Here is a 10,837-nt window from a genome sequence, read left to right as displayed (position 1 = left end):
GGTGCCTGTCATAGAACAGAACAGGGGGGTTAGAAGACCAGGAGGCACCTCGTTGCCATGGACATGAGGTGATGGGACAAGCAGGATAGGACGGCAGCAGTCACAGGACAGTTGCACATGCCGGGAGCTACTGGGCCACTTAGTAGCATTTTGAAGGGCCAAAGCTCAAAGCAGGGGCTGCAGATTCTCCTTCCTGAATACCAGAGAGCATTGTTCCCTCTGGAGCTCTGACCTGTGGTAGCCGCAGTAGGTAGAAAGAAATGGCCCAGTCTAGGAGCCAGAGAGCTGGCCTGCAAGGACTGTGATCCTGATAGGGGCCCTGTTCCTTGGATGGGCTAGTTGTCATGGTCAATATAACCATTCGCCCCTCTCCTCTTGCTTTCCTGCATTTACTTTTTTCAGACCCCTGTTTAAAGCAGACAGCAATGACTGCCCTTTGGCTTGCAGCATCCTGGAGGTTGGATTTAATAGGTAAAAACAGGGTCAGAGCAGATGGCCAAACATGGGATGTCAGCTCTGTCTAGGTGATGGAAATTAGGTTTGCAAGGTTGGCAGCAAGAGTCTTTCCCATTGAGCACAGGAAGCCACCCATTATCATCAGAAATAGTTTAAAAGCATAAGAAAACCTTCAATTGCAGATCAAGGGCCTGAGTTGGATGGTCTCTAAGAATACTAGAACAGACTAGTATTTTCCCAGTGATGAAACTGAGGCCTCAAACCACTCCATTGTTCCTTTAGGATAGCAAATGTGACCTGCAGTTTACTATAGGCCTGCCCTTCCTTCCTTTCCCAACCTCCCCTCCCCTCTGTCCCCACCTCATGTGCCACCTCTGAGCTGACAAGTTGAGTCCCAGCACCTGAGCAGACCAGAACACCTGGCCCTGAGCCCCAGCACCTGAGCAGACCAGAACACCTGGCCCTGAGCCCCAGCACCTGAGCAGACCAGAACACCTGGCCAGGATCAGCTTTGATGACTGCAAAGGCATCCAGCTCAAGCTGAGTGTCTTCATTCTGTTCCTCTCTCCGATCCTCTCCCCATACCCAGCTCCAGCAGGATGTGGCCCTGGCTCGGGCTCTCTCCTTCAGCCAGGCTGAGGCCCATTTCCTTCGTCTGGCAGATGTCTCTTGGGGAATGAGAATTACAAAGGAAGTACTAACATCGTGTTCAGGGGAGGCCATCTCTGTCCCACCTGGAGTCCCTTTTTGAAAGGTGCCTATGAGCTCAGCTGTGAGCTCACAATGCAGTTGTGAGCTCATAGCTCTCCTGCTTCCCAGCTCTCCATGGCTGAACCTGATTAACCTGTCATCTTAAAAATAGTAAAAATTACCCACTTTTGCAGCCTCGAGTCCACTGGAAACTAGCTTTCCCCAATTCAGTATGTGGGATGCTGCTGTGTTAGGCATCCTGGACGTAGTACAGCTTCCCTCTGTGTGCATTTTTAAATTTGAGGTATGTGTGTGTGTACATATGAGAGAGAGAGAGAGAGAGAGAGAGAGAGAGAGAGAGAGAGAGAGAGAGCCTTCAGAAATCCCTTCTCTCCTTCCATCTTGTGGGTTCTGGAGTTGGAACTGAGATTGTCAGGCTTGCACAAGCTCCTCACCTGCAGAACCATCTTGCTGGCCTCAAGAAAGACTTGCTAATTATAGAGTCATAGGGTTCTGGGTCATCAAGAGTTTGTCCTTGTTTTTCATGTGATATATATATGGTATATGTGTATATCATATATATATATATATACATACATACACACATATATATTATACACACACACACACAAACACACACACATGCCTTTTTTTTGAGACAGAGTCTCACTATGCAGCTCTCTAACTCAGTATGTAGACCAGGCTGGCCTTGAACTCACAGAGATCTGCCTGCCTCTACCCTCCCCCCCCCATGTTGGAATTAAAGATTTGTGCCACTGTGCCTGGTTTATTTTATTTTATTTTATTTTTTCTTTTTTGAGACAAATCATGCTATATAACCCTGGCTGGCCTGGCACTTGCTATGTAGTTCAGGCTGCCCTTAAACTCATAGAGATCCACTTTCCTCTGCTTCCTGAGTGATGGGATTAAAGCTGTGCACCACTACACCTGGCCTGGCTGATTTCCTTCCTTCCTTCCTTCCTTTTTTCTTTCTTTCTTCTTTTCTTTCTTTCTTCCTTCCTTTCTTTCAAGACAGTGTTTCTGTATGTAGCTCCAGCTGTCTTGGAGCTTTGTAGACTAGGTTGAACTTGAACTAAGAGATGTGCCTCCTGGGTGCTGGGATTAAAGACATGTACCACCATGCCCTGCTAAAGAGAATTTTTTGTTTTTAAATCTTCATTTCTAGCTTTCCATGAGGGTTCTGGGAATTGCACTTGAGATCTCTGGAAGAGCAGTCAGTGTTCTTAACCTCTGAGCCGCCTCTCCAGCCTCCTTTTCATTTTATTTATTTATTTGTTTGTTTGTTTTGGCCAGGGTCTCCTGTAGCCCAAGCTGATCTTCAACTTGCTATGTAACTAAGAGTGGCCTTGAACTTCTGATCCTTGTGCATCCACCTCCAGAGTTCTGGGATGACAGGTGTGCGCTGGGATGACTGACGGGTGTGTGCCACCATATCAATTATGGGTTATCAGGAATTTTTACTTTTAAATTCATTTTAAAATTTATTTCATTTTGTTTAAATATTTTGAGGAAGAATCTATCTACATAGCCATGGATGTTCTAAAATTCACTATGTAGACCAGGTCTACCTTGACCTCTGTCTCTGGAGTGCTGGATTAAAGGCATGCACCACCATGTCCATCTTTACTTTACTTTACTTAGATGCACTTCATTTTTTTGTTTGTATTTTTTTTCAATACAGGGTCTCTCTGTGTAGGATAGCCCTGGCTATCCTCACTATGTAAACCAGGCTGGCCTGGTTTCAAGTTGGCCTAATCTTAAACTCAGAGATTCTCCTGCCTCTGCCTTCTGAGTGCTGGGATGAAAGGTGTGTGTCACCACCTCCTGGATTAGATGCGCTTCATTTTAAAACAACTACATGATAATTCTTTCTTAAGAAATAATATCTCCAGTCAGGTGTTGGTGGCACATGCCTTTAATCCCAGAGGCAGAGGCAAGCAGGTCTCTGTGATTTTGAGACCAGCCTGGTCTACAAGAGCTAGTTCCAGGACAGGCTCCAAAGCTACACAGGGAAATCCTGTCTTGAAAATCAAACAACCAACCAAACAATAAAAGCAAAACAAACAACAACAACAAAACCTCCACTCCAAATTAGCCAAATGAAGCAAAGTGCTGATGGTGACATTGTTATGCCAGGGTTTGAGAAACCCCAAACAGATCTCCACAAGGAACTGTCACTCTGATGTAAAAGCAAGGTTTCTTTATTGTTTAAGCTGGCAGGGACCTCTACACTGGTAAGAGGCAGAGGTCCCTAACAATAACTGAGGGAGATTTTTATAGGCCTAGACCAAAGGCTGAGAGTCACAAGATTACAAAGTTTCCATGGTTACTCAGGGTTGTTACAAAGTAGGGAGCTACAGAGAGGTGGCTCAGAGGTTAAAAGCAAGAGCTGCTCCTCCAGAGGTCCTGAGTTCAATTCCCAGCAACCACATGATGGCTCACAACCATCCGTAGTGAGATCTGGTGCCCTCTTCTGGCCTGCAGGCACACATGCAGACAGAATACATAATAAATAAATACATCTTAAAAAAAAAAAAGTAAAAGTAAAGCTATAACTATTTTAAATAAGATACATTTGAGGAAGATAGGGTAGGGGTATGGGGTCACAAGTTTGTCAATTATCCTCTGAGTTGGGGTATTTTTACAGCAGTTAGTGGTTATCTGGTTTTCTCTAGGACAAAGGAATGTTGACACAGATGGTGGCGAGCTAACTCCCTTTCTCTGAGAGCTGGGTTCAGGCTCCTAATCACATATTACCAATTAGGGGGTCAAAATCTTTCCACAATTAGAAGTTCCCTTTTTCTCTGTGTAGCAGCCCAGATCTTTAGATTTTTATCAATTTTATTTTTTTGGTCTTTTAGAAACCAAGCCCATCTTTTTAAAGTCCTGGTGTCCTGTGTATGGGAAGCAGCAGGCTGCTATGGTGACAGGTAATGGAGACAGTAATCCCTTTCCTTTTCTACACCGCCCTTCAAGAAATTTATATATGGAGCTGGGCAGTGGTGGCTCACTTTTAGTCTCAGGAGGCAGAGGCAGGTGGAGCTCCGTGAGTTCAAGACCAGCCTGATCTGCTCAGCAAGTTCCAAGACAGCTAAGATATTGATGTTTAATAAGGATCAGGAGAAACAAATAGGCCGAATAGATGTTTATTCAGGGAGAAATAACTCACAACATAGACAGATGAACACCAGCAGGTTCCTGGTCCCAAGAATGCCTCCGGAAGTGCTCCTGTCCCTGTGCTGCAAGCAAGAGCACTCCCCGAGCCCCCTCCTCAGCCTTAGTTCCCCCAGGTCACATCTGGCCCTTCTCCACCCCCATGGGCGTGGCCTATGCCACAGGTGCGGACAAGGTGAATATCTCACTACAATTCCCCTTTTAGTCTAAAGAAAAGATTTGGGCTAGATACACAAACTATATACAAAATAGTGAATAACAAGTGTGCTCTAAAGAAAAGGAAAATGAAGAACATACAAGCTTAAGACCTAACTATCTAGTCCTAGGGTGAAGTTGAAACGGGGTTTACAATAGAGTTGTCTTAAGCTGGAAAGCTTAAGTCCAGTACTTAATATATCTAACTAGGAAGAGAGAATAATAGTTGTGATAGTTTAATCTTCAACCTCATCAAAGACCTGAGAAAGAAAATAATAATACTAGGGTAGGCAGGAAGTGCGAATGGGCAACTTCCAAAAGGTGCAGCAAGGACAGAAACAGGAGGCTACCTGAACAGTCACCCAAGGTCTCACAGCAATGTTGGTACAGCCAGTTTTGGCTAAGGCCTAGAGTACCTGACAGACCACAACAAAGCAGGGAGGTAGAATGGCTGTCTTACTCTGACTTGGCAGGGTTCAGCAGTCTATGTTTGCCTCCTGCAAGCGCATAGGACTGCACGTCCAAATCAGTGGTCGAGGTGGGGGCAGTACTTTGCCCAAGAGGCTATTAGCCGAAGCAAGGATGAACTCCAGAAGGAGCAACAACAGTGTCCAACATATTTTCGTGAACGTGCACGGTGCTGTCAGGAGCAATAGTGTCTCATGTCAATGGAGTACTAATATTAAAACATTGAAATGCCATGTTCTGCATGTCTATGAAGTGATTGAAAATTAAGCATCTATGTCTGACTAATCTCATAGTTAAAGGAAACATGGGTGAAGATAATCTGTAATACTCAGGAACTTAGCTAAAAAACTGATTAAAACTTCCTTGAGTAAAGCAGGGATAAATACCTAAACAATGTAACTATGTACATATACATACATGTAAATCCCTAAAATAGAGGTAGAGTAGAAATGTCTAGACAAGAGGTAGAACTATAAAGAGCAGCGAGATAAATATTCCAAATTGTATCAATATACAAAATGTCTTGAATACAAGAAAAAAATATACATACATAGAATGTGATAAGAATGATGTGCATAAAACATCATAAGTGGAAAGATTTCACACAATATGACAAAATATAATATACAATTCTTCCAGGAAGGGAATATAAACTTAATTTTACATAGCTTACCACAAATAAGAATATATAACAATGTAAGCTGTATAATACTATTATCTCACTCTTACTCAATAATTCACGAGAAGATAGGCTAATCTACCTATATCTCATCTAAACCATACCTTTCCCAACCATTCCCTATTCCTGTCTAAAAGATAAACCTGAGTTTAAGCATCACCTTCCATACCCAACCCTAAGTAACTAAAACCAACCTGAAGAAGAGGAATATTATCCCCAAATTCCAAGAGTAGGGAAAGGGGGCGTCGTTATCTTAAAATTATTTCCTGCTGAAATGGGATGAAGATTGCTCCATGGGATCCTGTAGGAAGAAAATTTTTAGCAACCAAATTTCTCAACAGAACTGGCTGTGACATATGTAGCTAGTCACTGTGTGGCAGAAAATGCTTGACTGTAGTTCTATTTGACGCTAGAGTGTAATAAGAAGGTGTACCATTACAGCTAGTTAGTCATGAGTTGTCTCGAGCAAAACAGTCTCAAAATGGTTTTAGGGTGATGTTTGTAGTCCAGATGCATCAGGGGTTGAGTTAAATGGAAATGACGACGTGGGGCCCCATCTTCTTTCTGGAGAGTTTCAAAGATTGCTGTTAGGAACTTGTGGAAAACTTAAACATCAATATTAAAGTAAAATTTTCAAGTTTTAAGGTATGCATTAGGGAAAAGCAACAAAAAGCATTAAAATGTATATGAGAAAATTAGGATTTCAGAGAGAAAATTGTGTATAAGCGTGTAAGTCCCCAGATTTTGTTTTCTTCTGCCTTACATCAATTGGCTTCTTGATTTAAGGCAGAAACTGTGAATTCAATCTTAACAACATGCTTGAATTTAGAGAAGGAAAGCCAAATCCAACTCCAAAGCCAGCATTGGTTTACATGAATTGGGACTACAGGAATACTAGATAGTAATGAGAAACAGATTTCTGTATAGAAATAGTTTACTAGAATTAAATATTTTTACCATAAATCAGATTCCTCTTCATTAAGTGATTGTTTCTGGGGAGCTGTCTTCTCTTCTGTAGGTACCTACATGTTCAGTGTCTTTTGGCTGTTTGAAGATAGTTGTTCTCTGTTTTCCTGTAAGAACAAGAACAGAACACTTCCCCTACCTTTGAGAGGTCTCTGCACATCTCATGGGACCTAATTTGTTGAATGACTTGTCATTTCTCTTCATTAAGGTGCTTCTCTTGTTCAACTCGGATCTTGATTAACTTAGATGGTATCCACAGTTTTTCTTCTCCTGTAGATACAAATTCGAAACCCCTACCCCAGTGTAACACATATCCTGGTTTCCATTCTGAGGTCAATACATCCTTGAAGTACACTGGCTGATTTAGTTCAGAAGTTTTTTCTATTGTCCAGTGTCTTTCTGCAGCTGTTTTTCCTTTTTCAACATGATTAAGAAAGTTTACTGTTAATAAAGCATTATGTAATCTGTGTTTGGGTGTCTTGGTTCCTCTTGCCTGTTTATGGAGTATTTCTTTTAAAGTACGATTGGATCTCTCAACTACTGCTTGTCCTGTAGGATTGTGTGGTATACCAGTTATGTGCTTTATGTTATAATACTCAAAAAACTGTTTCAATTTGCTAGAGACATATGCTGGATCATTGTCAGTTTTTATTTGTGCAGGTATGCCCATAATGGTCATTACCTCTAATAGGTATGTGAAAACAGAATCAGCCTTTTCAGAGCTCAGAGCAGTAGCCCATTGAAACCCCGAAAATGTATCTATAGTATGATGCACATATTTTAATTTTCCAAATTCTGCAAAGTGAAACACATCCATTTGCCATATTTCATTTCTATTTATACCTTTAGGGTTACTTTTGGTTAAGGAGTTATAGAATGAGCAAGTAGGACATTTCCTTACTATTTCCTTAGCTTGTTGCCAAGTGATAGAAAAATCCTTTTTAAACTTTTGCTGTTCACATGGTGTTTCTTACGAAACTCCGAGGCTTCTAGCACACTTCTTATTAATAACAGATCAATTTAATCATTGCCTTGTGCTAGGGGACCTGGCAGACCGTATGGGATCTGATGTGTGTCATATATATAGGATGAATCCTATTTCTGATAGTATCTTGTAACTGTATAAACAATGAAGTTAATTCTGTATTGTCAGGAATAAATTCTGCAGTCTCAATGTGTAAAACGACTCTCTCTGCGTATTGAGAGTCAATAACTATATTGAGGGGTTCTTTAAAATCCATAAGTACCATGAGAATGGCATACAATTCTGCCTTTTGTACAGAATTGTAAGGTTTTGAACCACTTTGCTTATTTTTCCTGATTTATATCCTGTCTTACCTGATTTGTTTGTGTCAGTGTAGAATATATGAACTCCAGAAATAGATGTTTTTCTTACAATGCTTGGAAGGATCCAAATCGTTTTCTTTGTGAATTTGATTCTTTCACTTTTGGGATAATTGTTGCTAATCATTCCCAAAAAATTACTGCATGCTCTCTGCCAATATTCATTATCTTTCCATAAGGAGGAAATTTCCTCATTAGTTAAAGGTACTATAATTTCTGCTGGGTCCCTTTCTGTTAGCTGACAAAGTCTTAATTTACCTTTTATAATCAAGTCAGAGATCTTTTCTATATATGTTTTTAGTTGCAAAGAATTGCAATTACCTTAGGTGTAATTCTGCTGTCCTGGAACTTTGTTGGTTTTAGTTGTAGATCTCAACTTGTGGCAGTTACGCCTGGAGGTGTCCCACCAAATAGCATCTGTCTCAAAAACAAACAAACAAACAAACAAACAAACAAACAAACAAACAAACATCCCCAAAATAAATAAAGGAAAATAGGAAGAAAGATAGGAAGAAAATCATATTTGGGGCCCAGCCACACATAGTAGAGGCCATGCCATTGCAGTCATGTTTTCACCAACTTAAAAAGATTTTTTTTTTAAAAGAGAGGGGAGTTGGAAAGATGATGCAGGGGTTAAGAACTCTGGCTGCTTTTGCAAAAGGTCAAGGTTCAGGTCCCAGCACCCACATTTAGGTGGCTCATAACTGTAACTTGATCTTCAGGGATCAGATGCCTCTTCTGACCTCTGAGGGCAGTTGCTCCAAGAGCAAACACACATTCACATGCACACAAATGAAAAAAAATCTTTAAAAATCACAACTAGTTGCTATTAAAAAGAGCAAGGAATGCCTTCCTTCATTGTTCTGCAGCCCTGACAGGGTTCAGTACATCACTTCTAAGACGATACTCCATTGATTGCTGGTGAGCATGGTGCTGTAATATCCTCCCCTGCCCCTCCCACCCCCATTCCTGGATGGCATGCTTGGGTCTGCTGTTCTGGGGCTGCTGATCATTCTGCCTACAGAGTGGTTGTCCCTGGGCTTTTACCATAGCTTCCTTCCTCTTAGCCTGCTTTCCTGTGTGAGTGATGTTTTCTCACAAAGGCAAAGAGGAATGTGTGTATGTTCACATGTCTATGTGTGTCCAGGTGCCTGCTGAGCCAGAAGGGGGTGACAGATCTCTTGAAGCTGGAGATATGGGCAGTTTGTTAACTGCCTGATGTGGGCTTGTTTCTAACTAGCTCTTATAACTTAAATTATCCCATTCCTATTAGTTTACTTTGTGTCCTGTGACTTTATTACCTCATCACCATATCTCCATATACCCATCCTGCTTGCTCTGTGTCTCCTGGGGTCATCACCTTCTCCTTCCTAGCATCCTCTCTGCCTGGAAATCCAGTCTAGCTATTGGACATTCAGTTTTTTTTTTAATTAAGCCAATCAGAGTGATACATCTTCACAGTGTACAAAAAGATTAATCCATAACATTTCCTTCTTTTCGTCTAAATAAAAAGGGAAGGTTGTTACTCTGCTACAGAAAAACTATATACAATAGGAACAACTATCATGTAAGAATTACATTCACAAATGTCCAGTCCATTTGTATTTGGCAAATTCAGAGAAAATTCTCATGTATGCTATCTTGATGAATCCAAAGTTTTGTGCCTAATTCACTTTCTATCCTAACTTGTATTACCAACCCCAAACTATGTTTTAGACCTCAAAACATTTTCTCAGATAAACAATTTAAGCTTTTATGTCTCTCAATTTTATATACTTTACAACCCTTTTATGAGTTTCTTTTCTGAATTTGATAACAAGGAAAACTATAACTACTTAGTCTTCAGCTCCATTAGAAACTCAAGAAGGATATAATATTACCTGATTAAACAGGAAGTGCAGAGCAAACAACTTCCAAAACTACAGAAATGACAGAAACAGCCTCTGTAACATCGAAGCAGCCATCTTTGGGCTACAGGCCTAGGGTATCTAACAGAATTTTCTGTGAAGCAGGAATTTTGGAGGACTGTCCTGGCTTATCTTGGCAAAGTTCAACAGCTGATTTCTTTTGTGTCCTGCTTGTCCAATTTGGGCAGTCAAGGTATGCCCAGTGGCTAGCCACAAAGAAAGGAAACTCCATATAGGGTTTTGTTGTTGCCAATCATCTTCCCTGAAGTAGATTGGTGCTGCCAGGAGCAGACACATCTCATTGTCATGAAAAGCTGTATGTTATTAAAATATCATAAATGCCATAATCTGTAGATCTCTGAAGTGTTTGAATACTATCTATCTAAAATATATCTGTTTAACTTTGAAAACATACCTAATATGACTACAGGTTTGATTATCATAGATGACTAATAACCTGTGTTTCTTAATCAGATACTACATTTTGAATAAACTATGTAAGCACAATACACCAAGAGTATAAACATACATTCAGTATAACAAAAATAACTTGAAATTTGTATTAATATATCAAAATTTGTACCATTGAGACTAGTAATTGCTTTTTTGGTTTAAAAGTAGATTCTATAATCCATCCTTTTATCCTATTACTCCTATATCCCCCTCCCCTTTTCTTTTCTGGAATGAGATCCCTGAATCTAAGGTTACTTGTTTAGCTTTTTTCCTGATCATTATCAATAATGGATGGCAATCAATATGGGTGACAATCATTCATAATTCATTAATTGACCAAAAACCATCCATCCCACCTCTTGGGAATGTGGGTGTTGTGTTCTTTAGACTGCTTTTTTGCTCTGTGAGGGGGGATTTGATATCTTTGGGGGACCCTGAGAAAATTAGGATAATGGTCAAGTCCTGGAAAACTAGCCATAATGTT

Source organism: Phodopus roborovskii, unplaced genomic scaffold (genome assembly GCF_943737965.1).
Source record: "Phodopus roborovskii unplaced genomic scaffold, PHOROB, whole genome shotgun sequence".
Taxonomy (NCBI): domain Eukaryota; kingdom Metazoa; phylum Chordata; class Mammalia; order Rodentia; family Cricetidae; genus Phodopus; species Phodopus roborovskii.
This window is presented reverse-complemented; position numbering follows the sequence as displayed.